The 16980-nt window shown below is 50.1% G+C and overlaps 1 long non-coding RNA gene across 2 annotated transcripts in view; it reads right to left on the reverse strand.

Moving 5' to 3' along the window:
* LOC118601665 overlaps window positions 1–16485 on the reverse strand; it is a 28713-nt gene extending 12228 nt beyond the window's left edge. The window contains exons 1-3 of one of the 2 annotated variants that reach the window (XR_004950486.1): window positions 15229–16485; window positions 14664–14943; window positions 10369–10725 (exon numbers count right to left, since the gene is read on the reverse strand). This is a non-coding gene — a long non-coding RNA (uncharacterized LOC118601665). The remainder of the gene's footprint in view (window positions 1–10368; window positions 10726–14663; window positions 14944–15228) is intronic. The other variant, XR_004950487.1, reaches the window with a different exon arrangement.
* Between the last annotated feature and the right edge of the window lie 495 nt (window positions 16486–16980).

Raw genomic sequence — 16980 nt, forward strand, 5'->3', positions numbered from 1 at the left:
TTTAGGTCTACAATAGCGAAGAAAGGGCCACGTCCCAGTCCTCTGCTCGCCAGGAGGCAGGCAGCCTCACACCGGGAAGCACCAAGCTGGCCCTCACGCCCAGCGACAAAGGTGCCAGGCGTCCCGAGTGGTTCCCCGAAGAGACCACAAGAGGGAGACAGCTTTCTCTGCCAGGGCGGGCATCGGGAGAGCCTGGGTACCCGGCCGTGTGCCCCAAGCAAGTGCTCGGAAAAGAGATAAATAGCATTAGAAGGCATGGATGAAGGATGTCAGCAGGCATCCCTCCCTAGGAGTCACGACACCCAGAAAAGTCCCTCCCACCGTATTCTTTCCCATTCCCTGACTGTACATTAAGTCTCCAAAGTAAATCGGCCCTTGAGTAAGGGATCGGATCCACCCCAGGTTTCAGACTCCTTTCTGTCTCGAGTTTGGACCCCGCCCTGCCTCTCTTTCCTGCTTTCCCCTCTCCCTGCTCTGTCTAGTCTCTGCAGTGGAGTCCCACTTGATACGATATGCCATGGCACCTAATAGTGATGGGGAGAGAATCCCGAAGGCCCCTATCGCTTCTCCGCCCTGGTCCTCATCCTTGAGACCACCATCTCTCTTCTTTGTCTCCAACCAGCTTGCCTAGGCTAGCGCCTCAACATCCCCTGGCCACCCGCCCTACCAGAGAGCCCGAGAGCCTTCTCCTTACCACGTCCCTACCGCAGGAGGAAAGCTGTGTCCCCGATCACATGAGCACCTCCCGTCCCCTGTGGGGAGTTAGCCAGATGATGCAGGACACTCTCCTTACCCACGCCAGCCCCTCGTGTGCTCTGCACAGAGCGCTTCCGATCGTTTTACACCCTCTAACTTCCACCTACCCCAGAGAATGGTCTCGAGGCTTAAAGAAGGAAATGGTCTTAAAAGCACCTTGAATTGCGCGAAGATGCTCATAAAGGCGGCGCTATTATTCATGAAGTCGACTTGATTTTTTTAAGAGCATTTTTAGGTTCACAGCGCACTTGAGCGGAAGTTACAGAGGGCGCCCACGTATTCCCGTCCCCCCAACATGGCCTCCCCCATCGTCAACAGTCACCAGAGTGGCACAGTTGTGACACTCAGTGAACTTACGCTGACACGTCGTCATCACCCAGGGTCCACAGCTCACATCGGAGCTCACCCTCGGTGTCGTACAGTCAATGGGTTTTGACAGACGTATAATGACATGCGTCCACCGTTAGGAGTTTCATGGCCCTAAACATCGTCTGCACTCGGCCTATTCGTCCCTCCCTCCCGCTTATGAACCCTGGAACCACGGACCTTTTCACTGTCTCCATAGTTCTGCCTTTTTCAGAAGGTCGTGTACTTGGAATCACACGGTACGAAGAATTTTCAGATCGGCTTCTTTCACTTAATACGCATTTAAGGTTTCTCTATCTTTTTATGGCTTGAGAGCTCATTTCTTTTTAGCGTCGAATACTAGTCCATTGTCTGGATGTACCGTAGTGAACTCACCCATTCACCTACTAAGGGACATCTTGGTTGCTGCCAAGTTTCGGCAATTATGAATCAAGCTGATATAAACGCCTCTGTGCAGGTTTCTGTGTGGATGTAAGTTTTCAACCCATTTACCTAAATACTAAAGGGCGTAACCGCTGGGTGGAATGAGGAGAGGCAGCGCTAATATTAATTGCACTTTGCAGCAAGAGGCCCCCTCCTCCTCGCCGCCAGCTGGTCAGGGGCTGCCTCCTGAGGGCTTTAAAAAGCCCGGTCCTTGCGCCACCACCCGCTAGTTATTAGCGTCCGATTCACTTGACTTTTTGTGTGTGTGTGTGTGTGGCTTTTTAAAAACTTTTATTTTGAGATAATTATAGATTCACATGCAGTTGAAGAAGTAATTCAGGAAGAACCCTTCGCCCAGTTTCTCCCAATGATAATATCATCTTGCGTAACTAGAGTATAATATCAACGCCAGGAAATGGACAGAGATATCGATGTACCAGTTTTTTTTTTTTTTTAACCATTCACCCACTGAAGGACATTTGGGTTGTTTCCAGTTTGGAGTTATTACAAACAGAGCTGCTCTGCTCGTTTTTGTAGAGAGTTGGTGTGTGCGTGTGCGCGTGCGTGTGTGTGTGTGTGTGTGCGTGCGTGTACATAAGTTTTCGTTTCTCTGAGATAATATCCAAGAGCGCGATTGCTGGGTCATGTGGTAAATGCGTGTTTAGCTTAGTAAGAAACGGCCAGACTCTTCTCCAGAGTGGTTGCGCCATTTACATTCCCATCCGCACCGTGTGACTCTTCCGGTTTCTCCCCATCCACACCAGCAGCGGGTGCTAGCAGTGGTTTTTGTTTTAGTCATTCTGACAAGTGTACAGTGGCATCTCATTGTGGCTCTAATTTGCATTTCTCTCATGGCTAATGATGCTGAAAATCTTTTCATGTGCTTCTTTGCCTGCTGCCTACCTTCCTCAGTGAAACGCCTGTTCATGTCTTTGCCCATTTTCAAATTGAATTTTGGGGAGTTTTGGAGGGGGTTTCTTGTTTGTTTTTGACTACGGAGTTTTGAGAGTTTTTAAAAAAGACATTCTCAATACAAGGCCTTTGTTGGATGTGAGGTTTGCAAATATTTTCTCCCAGGCTGTAACTTGCCTTTCCATTCTTTCGGCAGGTGTTTCGCGGAGCAGAAGTTCTGACCTGAGGTGGTAACATTGACCAATTTTCCAATTTATGGATCATGCTTTTGGTATCAAGCCTAGAAGCTCTTCATTTATCTCTAGGTCTCCATCATTTTCTCCTATTTTTTCCTAAATGTGTTATATTTTAATCTTCACATTTTAAAGTTAAGTCATGATTCATTTAGAGTTAATTTTTGTATAATAAGATATAAGGTTTCTTTCTTTTCTTTTCTCCTCCTCCTCCTCCTCCTCCTCCTCCTCCTCCTCCTCCTCCTCCTCCTCCTCCTCCTCCTCCTCCTCCTCCTCCTCCTCCTCCTCCTCTTCTTCTTCTTCTTCTTCTTCTTCTTCTTCTTCTTCTTCTTCTTCTTCTTCTTCTTCTTCTTCTTCTTCTTTTGCCTGTGAACATCAATTAGTCCAGCACCATTTGTTGAAAAGGCCACCTTTCTTCCATTGAATTCCTTTAGTCTCCTGGTCAAAAATTAGTTTGATATATTTGTCTGGGCATTTGCTTGATTTTTGTCTTACTTTTTTTTTTCTCTCTCTCTCTTTTTAGAAAGTCCCCTGCCTGGCAGAATGCAATCGGCTGTGCATACCAGAAGTTTCAGAGATGCTGCATAGATAGGTCGTCATTGCTTCAAGCAGCCTGGGCTCAAACTCTCGCCCAGTTGCAAAGCCTCAGGGGTGTGGCGAATGACATCCCAATTTAAGGAAAAAAGAAGAGAAGATGGTTTAGGGGAGAGAAAGTGTCAATTGGCACTTAATTAGATGTTCTAAAAATGGAAACCAGGAAGATACTCTCTTTCCAAGAAGGTGGCAAAATGTGAGTACATTCCAGTTCTCCCACCCCTAAAGCACAGAGCTGCTCTGACGGTTGCGGATGGCCGTGATGGGGAGTGTGTCACCATGGTGTAACCACGCGGGGCTGGGACAAAGCCGCCATTACGGACAGGGGTGCGTCTTTTGCCGTCTGGAAGCCCAGCGAGGTCCTTACTTTCAGACTAGTTTTCCTCGCTCTTTCTGGTCCTCCCGGGAAGCGTCAGGGTTCAGTCTCCTCTCAGAGACTCACTGGGAGCTAAAGGAGCCAGGCGGAGTCCGTTTCTGAGAACCCACAGGTCTTCACTTTGCTTCTGCTGCCCTGGGCTCTTCCTCACTCTACTGAGCCAGCCCTTCGGGACCCATTTTACCCCACAGTGGGCAGTGAGGGGAGGGTGAACGTTACAACCAGAAGCCTCAGCTTCGTTCTCACCCCAGGTCTGAGCGGGAGAGGCCAGGCCCCCCGGAGCAGAGCGCCACACCGCCTTTGCACAGCAGGCATGAAGCTAAGAATCACAGCTGGAGGCCCTTTAAAAAAAAAAAAAATCTCCTGGTCGAAGGCTGAGACTTCATTACTCTTTTCCAACATGGCCCATGACAGCCATGGTCCGAACAAGACCATGGCAATGAACCGTGGGCAGGGCCACACCACATTCACAGAAGATCAGTTCAACGTCCTCATCAAAACATTCAGCCTAAAATCTAACCCGGGTTATGCTACCGAACAAACCAACAGCGAAGACTCTAGAAGCCAGATTCGGTTTCAGAATCGAAGAGCTAGGCCTCGAGTTTAGAAAAATCAGACTCAGCAGCAAGTCAAGACCAAGGTCACCCTGAAGAGACGGTTCACAGCAGACAAGACAAATGGCACGGTGCCAGCTACACTTCCTCCCGACCTCGCCCCTCATCACGGCATTTACGAACAGCCCTTGTCCTGGGATGGATTTCAGAGAGCCACTTGCTAAGGAAGTCGGGGTTGCAGAGTCGAGAGTCCAAATTTGGTTTCAAAACCGAAGATCTAGATTCCGTGTTGAGAGAGACAGAGAGAGACAGAGAGAGCTTGATGAGCCCTCAGAAGAGAAACTCGGTCAGGAACAAGGTCTCTGAGACGAGAGAGTTCAAGGTATAGAAACGACCCAAAATGCACCAGTTTCACTAGCAACTGTCTTATTTCTCTGAAGCCAGAATAGGATGGACCGAAAGATGAATTCAGTGTATTTGATGTCATCAGCCTGGGCCCCAAATCTCTCTCACTCATCCTTGCGGACATACCCTTCTCAACATCCCTTGAGCTTCTTGAGAAGCTGAGCCTCCTGGAGATGGCAAACAGAACTGGAGGAAACAGACAGATACACGGACCGCACAGCCGCACCACCGGACCCTGGCTCCACAGTTCGGCGGATGTCAAAGAAAATGAAAATATACTTATTCATATCATTAAAAAAAAATCTCTTTTAAAGGTCAGAATGTCAAAAAGCAGAATAAATTTTTCAAAAAGCAGGATATTGGCTCTTTCAATTCCCCACTCGGGCTGGTTTTCTGAACCCCCTTAATGAAACGCAGAGCTTCCGTCTGCCTGCCTCAGAATCTCCTAGAAACAAAGGCTATTCAGGACTGTGCCTGGAACGGCTTCTCAGGTTCCAAGAGGTCTTTCTGCCTCTGGCTGGACCCAGAGCAGCAGAAATGCCTGGCAACCAGTGCTCTTGGGGTAAACGCTTCAAGAACAGCACAGACAAAAAAAAAAAAAAAACCTGCCAAAGACATCAGCCCTTTTGACTCTCTCCTGACCGCCAAACCTCCAAGATGTGTTCAAAAAGAACATCTCAGGGTGCACTCTTGTCACAAAGCAATCTCCTCTTGCTGTTCGCAAGACAAACTAGGAGGGCAGTCATAATTTGATTGCCGCTAACACGGTACAGTTAATCAGTGACATAAATAACCACATACGTGTCAAGCTGTGAATCTGAAACTCAACAGGACCTTTCAAATACAACCAGGGCTTGGCACCAAAAGGCATTCTCTGAATTTTCACATAATCTGCTTTTTGCAGCTCTTTTGAGAAGGAGCTATTTACCCAGTAAGCATGTTATTCTCCACCGGAGATCCTGGTGATTCCAAGGCAATTAAGTGCATTCCACAGGAAATAGGAGGAGCTCAGAATGCAAGATGTTAAGGTTTGGGTGTGAAATAGAGAAGACATGTAGGGGTCATGTAAATCGTGGCTACTAATACATTGACGCTGTCCTAGAGCTCTGAACAGCGGATAGCACCAAACCATTTGATTTAAAATAAAATAAAATAAAAAAACCACGCTGTTGCTAGAATTTTCACACGGCCAGCTTGGGGGAGGTTGTCCAGGCCTGTAGGCAGGGCTGTCGTCACAGGGAAAGGCATAAGGTCAGCACTCCACGCAGGGGCTGCTCACTCAGAGCTAGCGGGTGCCCTCGGTGACTCAGGGAGCCATTCACAGTTCCAGAGTCCTCATGGTCTCGGAACTCCCAAGACGACCCCTTCTTACTTTTTAATTTTTGTAATTGAGGTAAAGTCATATAACATCCGATTAGCCACTTTAAAGTATGCAGGTCAGTGGCGTCTACGACAAGGACAACGTTGTGCCCTATCACCTCTAATTCCAAAACATGTTCACCGCCACGAAAGAAAACCCCGTTCCGTTACGCAGCCCCCTGAAACCACGGACCTGCTCTCCGTCTCTATGGATGGACCTATTCCATACATCTTATATAAACACAATCATACAGTATGTGACCTTCTGTGCCTGGCTTCTCTCACCTGGCATGATAATACCGAGGTTCATCCACAGCGTAGGCTGCATCGGTCCTTCCCTCCTTGTGACGGCAGAGTAATATTCCACGCATGGCTAGGCTACATTTTGTTTAACCAGTCGTCAATTGATGGACTTTCGGCTATGGCGAATAGCGCTGCAATGGACAGTCATGTGCACGTTTTTGTTTCAATACATTTTTTAGTTCTTTCGGGCATATGCCCAGACAGGCCCGGCTGCCATAATTTGTGAGTGGAACAGCAGAATTATACGATAGTTCTATGCTTAACTTTTTGAAGAACCACTAAATGGTTTCCCCTTTCTCACTTTTTAGTGCAGTTATGCCTTCACTTAAAACTCTATCTGTCCTGTTACTTCTGAGGTTGAAAACAAGGGAGAAGAGGCTTGCTGGTGGCTCACGCGGCCATCTTGATACCAGAAGTCCATCTGCTTAAACCACCCTTTTGCTGAATTGCAGGTGGAGATCCGGAAGGCCTGGTCTCCTCCACACCCCACCCTCCCTGCCGCGGTGAGAACTGGGGGTGACTGGTCACGGGAGGAAAGAGGAGGAGGGACAGAACTAATGAGGCAGTGGTCTCCAAAGGAAACGACAACCCCTTGGGTACATCAGACGTTTACTCACTACAATGCCACGAGAAGCCATTAGATCCGCTATTTTTATTTATTTTTACCCCCCAAAAAAAGTAAGAAAAAATGAGCTTTGCTAATTGTTATGGGTGGAATGGCATTTCCCCTCACCCAAAAAAGACATGCCAGAGTCCTAACCTCGGCAGGTCATAATGTGACTTCATGTGGTAACAGTCTTTACAGAGGTAATTAATCGGAAAGGTCATCAGGGTGGACCCTAATCCAATATGGCTGGTGTCCTCGTAAAACGAGGGAAGCGCGCACACACACGCACATCTGCGTGTGCACGCGCGCACACACGCACACAAGGAAAATACCACGTGAAGTTGAAGGCAGAGATCAGGTTGATGAGTCTGCAAGCCAAGCAATGCCAAAGACTGGCAGCTGGCCACCAGAAGCTAGGAGAAAGGCCTGGGACAAATTCTCCTGCATGGCTCTCGGGAAGACCCAACCGTGTTTGAAACCTTGTTCTCAAACTTTCAGCCTCCAGAACTGTGAGACAAGAAGTTTCTATCGTTCGAGCCACCCAGTCTGGGGGACTTTGTCACGACAGCCCTAGCGAGCTAATACGCTAATATTTAATGTAAAGGTTCTCATGGTGCCCTGACTTAATCCTCCACATGAAGGATTTGAGCAACACCTACTTCCCTGAACACCGAATATTTAAGGATGTGACACTGTGAGCCTGATGTCAAGAGTGGATGGGACCTGACTCGGGCCCTCTGTAAAGGGCTGTTTGGCAGAGGGAGGGAGAGCTCATTCTCTCCAGTGGTGCTTTTACAGAAACGTCAGTAATAAGGGTGGCAAAGCCAAAGGGTATCCCGCCTGCCAATCACCCAGACAACCAATCAGTGAAACAGACTGTCCTGGTCATTTTATCCCTGGCCGAATTAAAACACAGCGTCGGACTTCTTCAGAGCAGTTCTTAATGGTCCAAGAGAACCCATAATTTTAGGTCCTTCCTGTGGGGAGTGGAATATCCACAGTGGCCTGTGTCCCTGGAAATTACTTCTACTGCCCTGGCATGCTCTGTGCAGCCGCCTGATCCTGCTGTTGGATGAGGACCTTCCACCACGTGGTCCATCAGCCTGGGCGCACCCAGGGCCAACTCGCCTTACCATTGGAAGGGAACCACAGGTGCTCTTGGAACAGATCCACCTGGACCACAAGAGGCAGGCAGGGTTAGGCTCCTGCAAGGCCAAGGTGGGTGAAAATGTACCCAAGCGAGACGCTGTCCTCATGCCCCAGCTGTTTCTAGAGCAGCAAGAGTTTAGATTTGCTCTGGTACATCTGAGCGTGACGCGAGTCAGATGACCTTTGCCAGCCACTCCTGCTGCCCAGCCATGTTCGAGTTTGGGGAATGACAATGGAGTCTGCTGCTCCCCCGACCATTGCTAAAAGCTCGAGATGAGGCTTCCCTCGGGCAGCTTCTCCTTTGCCCTTAGGGAAGCCTCCTTCCTGGAGGGGCCTCGGGAGCCTCGGGTGTACCTGTTTCCACCTGGTGCCTCCACGCAGGCCTCAGACACAGCAGCTCCCAGATAGGGAACAACGGGGCTTGTGCACCTGGCTCTTCCCCCAGGCCCAGCCTTGCCTGGGTTGACACTGAAAAAATATTTATGCCAAAGGGCTGAAGCTGAGGGAAGATTTCACCACGTCTTATCTCTCTTAGTTTAGAAAAACAACCAACATTTCGTTGACGAGTGACCCTGTGGCGCCTGTGTTTGTGGCTCGTTTCTCTGGGGACCCCTTTCTTCCCAGAGCCATGTCTCGGTTTACATTGCTCTGCTTGCTTCCTCTTGGACTCCCAGGGCAAAACAAGATTCTCATGGACATGCCACGTCCCTGGTAAGGTTCCCCGAGCATTCCGAGGGCTTAAAACTCGAAACTGGCATTTTTCCACATTCCATGTATTCGATGGCGGCTCCCCATTCTAGACCTCCAGCCAAAACATCGCGAGCCTCGCAGTTCGAAGGTGCCCTGGAGACTCTCCCACCAGCTCCAGCCCAACACCCAAGCACGGTCGCCCAGCGCTGCAGCCTGGAGCAACGGACTCAGCTTGTTCACACTTGTCCCCACCCCTTCCTTAAGCCCTGATCATGTATCCATTGCTGCCCATGCACTTCCAGAAGACGGCCAGCTCTCGGGCTCCACACCCCACCATGGCACCTGCCTACCAGGTGTGGCAGGATTCCGTTAGGCTCAAGCATTCATTCTTCTCCAGGGAACCAAGCGTAAGCCCAGGGTGAACATCTCGGTGCCTGCCCATCCGCCCTCCCCCTCGTGCCCTCTGCCATTGGCCTCTGACTCAGCCTGCCCCTCCTCCTCTCTCCCACTCTCCAAACTCCTGCTCCGTGACGGCAAACACTCTACGCCCTCAGCCACGTCCCCTCCAGCTCTTGGCTTAACAGAGGGATTTTCAAACCTAGCCACACATTGGAACCCTCTGGAGAGATTTTTAAAAAGACATCACTGCCCAGACAGGCCCGATTACCTTAATGTGTGAGGCCAAGTGCGAAATGAATGTGCAGGGCCCCTTGTTCGAAATGATTAAGAATTACCAGATGGTGACAGCATTAAACCTTCTGAGCACAAGGCCCCGAGCAACTGCGTGGGTCTTGCACCCACAAGCCGGCCCTGTGCCCAGGCTCTTTCCCTAGACACTCAGATTTAATCAGCCTGAGGGGGACCCTGGAATCTCCCAGGAGATGCTAAGGCAACGGAGCTGGCTGCTGCTGGCCTCAAAAATGAACTGTTTAATCTTGCGCTCTTGACCTTGGGGCTAAGAGTTGGGCTCATATCTTCCTTGCTCCATAAGGAAGATCTGTCACTTTCAGAAAATTTGTCTTTCACGTTTTTACAAATAACCTGCTCGGCTGAAGCTACGGCCATTCTCCTTGCCCTAGTCTGGGTCATCTGTGGAGTCTCCTTGGACCCTTTCTTCATCTAACCAACATTTAGCAGACGATTCATGATCTTCTCCGCCCACACTCATGCTGCTACTTCAGAACCCTTGCGGGTGACGCAGCTAAGAGCCTGTCCCCTCCGTTCCTTGTCCTCCCGTTTGCCCTCTTCCTCCTCAGCACCCCACTCCCAGGCTCGCCCCCTGGACCCGGCTGACATTCAAGGCCCCCCGAGCCTCTAAATCTCAAAATCCAAGTGCAGCATCCTGTCCTAACTTTTCTCTCACTTTCATAATCCCGCTACGCCTGTTACCCAACCCCACTGAGACCTTCTGCCCAATGACACCCAGATATTCTTCATCTACGAGTTTGATTCTCTTCGCCTTCCATTTGATCCTGCTTAAACTCAGTGGTCTAGTTATTAATTACTTTATTCCAAATACTGTTCATTCTTATCTCCTTCTGTCCGTACATCCCAACCATCTAGCAAAATTCCAACCCTGGGTCAATGTCAACATCCATCTTCCTGTCTGCCACGAGCCAGCAGAGCACAGACGCGCCTCACCTGCGCCCTCCAGACTGCCCGGCCATCCGAGGCTTCGAGCCTTCCTCCCGTCAGTGCAGGCTCCGATTCCACACGTACTGTTTCATGCCTTCTCCAAACTCATCATAGTCACGACCACTCTCAGCGGGCGACCCTGCCTTCTATCGCACCGAGAAAAGAGAACAGACCGCCCACCGCCAAATCGAGAAACTTACGTTCCTGAGTTTGCGTCCAGCTCTCCATCCTCCCGTGGAGGACCGAGTCCTTCACAGGTGCTCTCGGTCTCTCTTGCCTCCCACCTTCTCAGGAGCCTTATATGCTATCGATTATCCTCTCTCTGGCTTATTTCTTTCATACCTTCTCTGTTCTGGATCGTTCCTGTTAGGATTTAAATGGTCTAGGTTCTGAACTCTTTTATAAAGGGAGAAAAGGAAAAAAAAAAAGAGAGAGAGAGAGAGAGGAGAAGAGAGGAAGACGGAGAGGGGCAGGGAGAGAAAAAAAAAAGAGGAAAAAAGAAAAGAGAGAAGAGGAAAGGGGAGGAACGAAGAGACGAGGCCAGAACAGGCCAGAACTCCCTCTCTCCCTCCAGCTCCTGCTCTCTTTTTCCTTCACGGCCACACTTTTTGAAAGCGCTGTCTGCCTCTCGCCTCTCGGTTACTCCTCGCCCCCTCGGCCTTGGCTTCCACCCCATCACTTAGACAAAACAGTTCGGGGTGAGGGCACCGGTTACTTCCATTTTAACCAGAGTGGCCACGGGTTGGGCCTCTTCCTGGGCCTGGCCCGTCGGCCTCGCTGGGACCGTCCGGCCGCGCCCTCCTCCCTGGAACACGCGCTCCCGCCGGCTCCTCGATGCCATGTTTCTTCCTCGCTTCTTCGGCTTCCCCTCTTCGGTCTCCTCAGCGGTTCTTCCTCCTCCGCAGAACAGTCGGACGCTGGAGTTCTTCAAGACTCCGTTCCGGGCCTTCTCTTCTCCCTCCACCCTCTACCCCAGCTCATCTCGCTTATTTCCATTTGTGTATAAATTTTATGTAGATGCCGATTCATGTTATCAGCAAAGACATAAAGTATCAAGGGTCATTTATCTCTCGCATGACGGAAGCATCCTGGGCTATCCAGCAGTGCCAGGATTCGGGGGAACCGGGGCTCCTCCGTCTTATTGATCCGCCACCCTCAGCGTGCCGCACACGCCTGCTTAGTCCCAGGCCACGCCGCATCCGTATTCCAGCCCTTAAGAGGAGAGGGAGCGGCGGGAGCAAGCAGGGCCCTCCCCTTTAAGGACCCTGCGCAGAAGTTGCATGCGTTACTTCTGTAAACGTCCCACTGGCCAGAACCTGGACCCATAGCCGCACCTGACTTCGAGAAAGACCGGAAACTGTAGGCGCTATTCTGGGTGGTCACATGCTCTTTTAAAATTAAATGTGTTGGGCCGACATTGGTCTATAACATTATGTAAGTTTCAAGTGTACAATTCTATCACCTGTATCTTGTGGCCCTGCCCCTTCTTCGTGTGAAAGAAGAGGAAAACCAAAAATGAGGGGAAACTAGCAGAATCAGCTACAGGGATCAGGTAGATGTGCCAACTTTTTATTCGTAGAATAAGAATTAGAAAACAAAACGAAACAAAACACCTATTGCCTTTGTTTCATAAAAGAGGGCATTTTGAACTTCAGCATTGGAGAAGACACAATCTCAACATAGAGAACAGTCTTTTAAACTAAATGAATTAAGATTTGTGGAAGAAAGCACTGTATCACGCTCGTTTTTCTCATTTCCCTTGAAAGTGGCACAAGCATCCCTCTCCTGGCCTGCACGGGGAGCCGCGACTGAGAGACGGCTGTCACCACACCGTCGGAGCCACCTTTACGTCCCTGAAGCAGGGGACAGCTGTGATAGCTCCCACCTGGCGCTGAGCTGCAACTCCAAGCCTCCGCCCCCTCGAGTGCCTCCCCGTTTCAAGGGGGACCCGGGTCCTGTGTCGCTGGGGTTCACTGCTGTGTCTGCGAGACCTAATCCCTTTGCAGGACCTTACATTACAGATCAGGAGTCTCCAGAAAGTTTGGTCACATTACTGCTGCCATCCCCAAGGGTGTCCCAGACGGAGGAGTCTCCCCGGCAGAGATAACGATGTCTCCTTCTGGCCAACCCGGAATGGGCCCACTTTCCCAACAGTACCCCCTCTCTCCGCCTCACACCTCCTCTACGTAGCAAGTCCTCAGGAGGCCAGCCCAGGGGACACTTGAGGGAAGCCGGTCAGTGCCTCATCTGTCAATTGCCACATTTATCATGGAGTACTCAGCGTTTTATCTTGATAGAAGGTGAGTCCCTCCTGAGGCCTCTACTCTTCTCTGGGGTCAGGAGACTCGCCCTGACCCCAGGCCCCTCAGCATCTGTCTAGGCGGCCTGCAGCCTAACCCAGCATTCCAGAGTCCCCCCGACAGTCGCACAGGGGAGGCCATAGAACAGGAGGGACCTAATACAGAAGTCCCCCGGCTCGGCGCGGTGGAGGGAGGGGTCTTCTGCACCCAGTTTCTGCGCCTCCAATCGCAGAGTAGATTCTGGGGGTCTGGGAAAGCTCTCGGTGGTGCTGTTGGAAAGCAAACCCTGGACGAGTTGGTTTTCTGACTGACTTGGCTCGTGTTCCCCCTTTTCAAAACGAAACGTTTCACTCGTACCTAGTCCTTCACTACATATTCCTGAATCCCAAAACTTTAGGTTTTTTTTTTTCTTTTGCTCAAGAATACCCCCTCTTGATGTACAACAGAAAGCAACGAATGAACAAACCAAACAAACAAACTCAAAGACACAGACAACAGCAAGATGGTTATGAGAGGGAAACGGGGCGGGGGGAGGGTGAAGAGGGTAAAGGGGGGAGACAAGACTTTGGGGGGTGAGCGCACGATGTGAGGTGCAGATGATGGAATTGTACGCTTGCAAGTTATGTAATGTGACAGACCAATGTCAGCCCAATCAATTTAATTTTTAAAAAAGAACACTCCCCCCTCTTTTTTTTTTTTGTTCATTTAGACATCGTAGATTCAAATCCTAGAGTTTCAGTGCAGAGGGAAGCTTAGAGATCATAAGATCTTTCAGCTTCATGTTATGGCTGAGGAAACTGAGGCCTGCAGAGGTGAATAACTGCTCAAGGTCATATGGTAACCAGCCCCAGGGTCAAGGTCAGGCAATTCCACACTCTCGGCTGCGGACCCAGAGGTTGGGGTGCAGGGGGCCTGGCCTGAGAAACCGGAGCTGGGCCTTGAAGGATTTGACAATTAGCCTTCGCATGTTCAAGGTAGTGTCTGCTCGCCCTCCATGCCAAGGGGAGCTGAAACGCAGAGACGCATGCACAGGAAAGTCTCACGGGACGCCCTTCAAGATCCGCGAAGAAAAGCTTTCTCTTGTTTACAGCAGAGAGCATCCTCCGTGCAATGCCAACGGGGTTTGCTTCTTTGTTTATTTTAACCAAGAAGGGAAATTAGTGGCCAAAGACTATTTTGATAATGAATGGAAAGTTAGTCATGACATTTTTGAGGGGAAAAAATATAAATAAACTTTTTTTTTTTTTTAAATGAGAGCTGTCTCAACAGATGATAGAGGGGATTCATGAGTTCCAGCCAGTTTGAAGAGATATTTGGGGTGCCTACTGTGGGTTTCTGCTTCTCCCGTGCACGCTTCGGGGGTTGGGGGCCGGGGGAGCTGCATGTGTCTGTGAGATGCCCCGAAGCGATCTTCATTAGTGGAAAGGTTGTTAAACATCTGCAAACAGATCTCAGAACTTCACAGGACACAGCGGTATCTGTTTCGAAACAGCCGGGAGTATTCAGTGTCTGCCTGGACCTGGTAAATTTCCACTGTGGGCTGCGCTGGTCAGCTTTTTCATTCCAGCCCAACTCACTTCAAGTGGCATGATTCGATTAAGCATTTCTTCACTTTTAATTGCATGCCAGGGCCCCAGGGCGTCATTTGTTGGGTGGCCCAAGTGGTCCGGAGTGGGGGCAGGAAGACACATCCTCCACGGAAAGGTCTGTGACTGACCCGGCTCCCCAGTGTAATGCCCTCTGGTACCTGGAAAACCCACCCGTTATTATGAACGGGCCTGTTCTTGCCGACGGTGTTTTTCTATGGTTCGAGGGGAAGAGCATCCAGCCAGGGCACAGCCTGCATCTGGGGACCCTGGGCCTCACAGAGCGTAGCACAGTGCACTTGGCCGCCCTCCACCCACCCCCTGGGAAAGGACCTCCCTGAGCGGCCCACTTGCAAACTCTATGACCACAGGATTTTAGAAGAAGGGTTGTTTAATAATTACAAAAACTTCTTACCCTCTAAGCACAGTCGACGCCTCTGCGGTGATACAGCCTCGTGGGGTCGAGGTGGGTGTTAGAAATATTAGAGCCCGAGTCCTGGAACGCAGCGAAACTCTGCAAGCCACATGGACAGACGGCTCCCCGGGTCGTCACAGGATCTAGTATCCTCATCCCCCTTCCTAAAAGAACCCCCGTTTTGTTCAGACACCCACCCCACTCCCATGTCTCTGTCCAAGGCGGGGCGTGGGCGGGGGGCCCTCCAGTCTTGGCGGCCAGTGATTTCCTCAGGGCAAGCCTGCAAAACGATAATGAGACGTGAGAGGAACTTGCAGGTGGGGGTCCAGGGAGGCAGGAGTGGGAACGTCCCCTCTCCTGAGAGAAAGCCGCAGGCAGACCGTCTCCCTCATTCATCAGATTGGTATTTCTCAAGTTGATGCCACCATCTTGAAACCAGCTGGAGGATGGGGTCAATTTCAAGGAGGGCAAGGCACCGAGGAGGAAGGAGACTGAGTCCTGAGGGACAGTAGCATCAGGCCAGCCATCTAACCACCCCAAAGCCCACTGCCCCGTTTCTCGGTACCTTCGGGAGCCGTATCCAGGCAGCTCAAAGTTCCCGGATTGGGGAGATGCTGCAAACTGCACACAGCCAACACGACTGGTCTCCCATCTCCTCGGACTGAAAATCTCTGCCTCCCCGCTAGTGAGCGTCCCCTCACTCCTGAGCTGTGCGCCGACTGACGAGCAGTTACCCATCCTCCCTCATAAACAGGAGCCTGATAGGGAAACTTGCAGAGGGCGGGGGGTTTCTTAGCCTTGCCCAGGAGAGTGGGAGGAATGAACGTGAAAACCTCGGCAGAGGTGGGAGGATGGCTCACTAGAGGAGAATGGAAAGGAATTTTCACCTTGGAGAAGATTTGCAAAAGAATCACGCTGCCTTACGTTTGCAGACACCGCTCCCGGGACATGCCGAGAGGCCGTGGGGCTTCCTGTGGTTTGAGCATCCACCGGAGGCTCTGGCCACAAATAACAGAAATCCCAACTGGGACCAGCATAATCAATAGAGGAATGTGACATCTCATGTAATAAAAACTCCCTGCAGGGAGCTCTGGGGCCAGCGGAATAAGTGGTCCCAGGATGTCGACAGGCCAGGTTCTTTCCCTCTCTGCTTTCAGTGCGGGCTTCATTCTCTGTGTGGTAGCAAGACAGGCTGCAGGAATTCGAAGCATTTTAATAATGACCCCCACCAAGAAAACAGCTGGCTTTGCATTCCATGCCACTCCAGTACTGCTGACTAAAGATGGATGGGCTTTGAATGAGGACACAATCCAAGGTTCCAATGCCTGAAGTGACATTTAGGTCCAGGGAGGCATTTTACAAGGATGAAAGGACAGCCTGCTACCCCAGCAGCCACCGAGGATAAAGAAGGAGGCTCAATATCACAGTGCCTGCTTGGAATTTTGAAACAATATGCTCCATGTTACGAGGTGCTAACGACATACAGCCTGTGTCCCAGATCGCTAGAGAAGTGGCCAGGTTTGAGGAGCATCTTTTAGCAAGAAGCTTTCGAGGCAATCCAGGCAGCAGTAAGCAAACCTTGCCCTGGGCTCCCGCCTCCTCTAGAGTCCACGGAATGACGGCTGTCCATGACCAGACTCTGATGACGGGCCTTCGGCAAGGACACCCACCCGTCCTCTATACTCCACCTATATACTTCTTCGCCTCTGAGCTTCGGGACCCTGTGTCGAAAGATCACTGCTAGTCTGCAGCTAGTTCACAGAACGGGGAAGGAAAAGATAGTCTTGACTCTATGTCAAATCTCTTTTTCAAAAAAAAAATTATTGAGTAATTCCCAGAAACACAGGAAAGATTATTTGCAACAAATAATGAACACATACGTAAATCATACAGAACTTACAGCATGTGAAATGTGAAAACGATACCACTTACCAGTAATAAACAAGCACAGTTTTAAAATGAGATGCATCGTTTCTTTTGTTTTGTTTGGTTGTTTATTTCCCTATAAAACAACGAAGAAGCACCACATGGTAGCAGGGAAGTGGTATTAGTACTATTACACATAACTAATGACAGTCTGAAGTCATGCGACCTTTCTAGAGGTCACTTCGGCAAAACGGAAGACAAAGACTTAAGAATGTACATAACCTTTGAACTCGTGATCCCACAACCAAAAACATATCCTGAGGAAAGAATTTAAGAAGGGCGTAAGGTAGAGAGCATAGTACACTCAAAAATATTCAGCATGTTTTTGACATTAAAATGTTGAAAATCATCAAAATGCCTAATGATATTTGGATTAGCCAAAAGGATGGTG

The sequence above is a fragment of the Rousettus aegyptiacus genome, unplaced genomic scaffold (assembly GCF_014176215.1).
Source record: "Rousettus aegyptiacus isolate mRouAeg1 unplaced genomic scaffold, mRouAeg1.p scaffold_m13_p_4, whole genome shotgun sequence".
Taxonomy (NCBI): domain Eukaryota; kingdom Metazoa; phylum Chordata; class Mammalia; order Chiroptera; family Pteropodidae; genus Rousettus; species Rousettus aegyptiacus.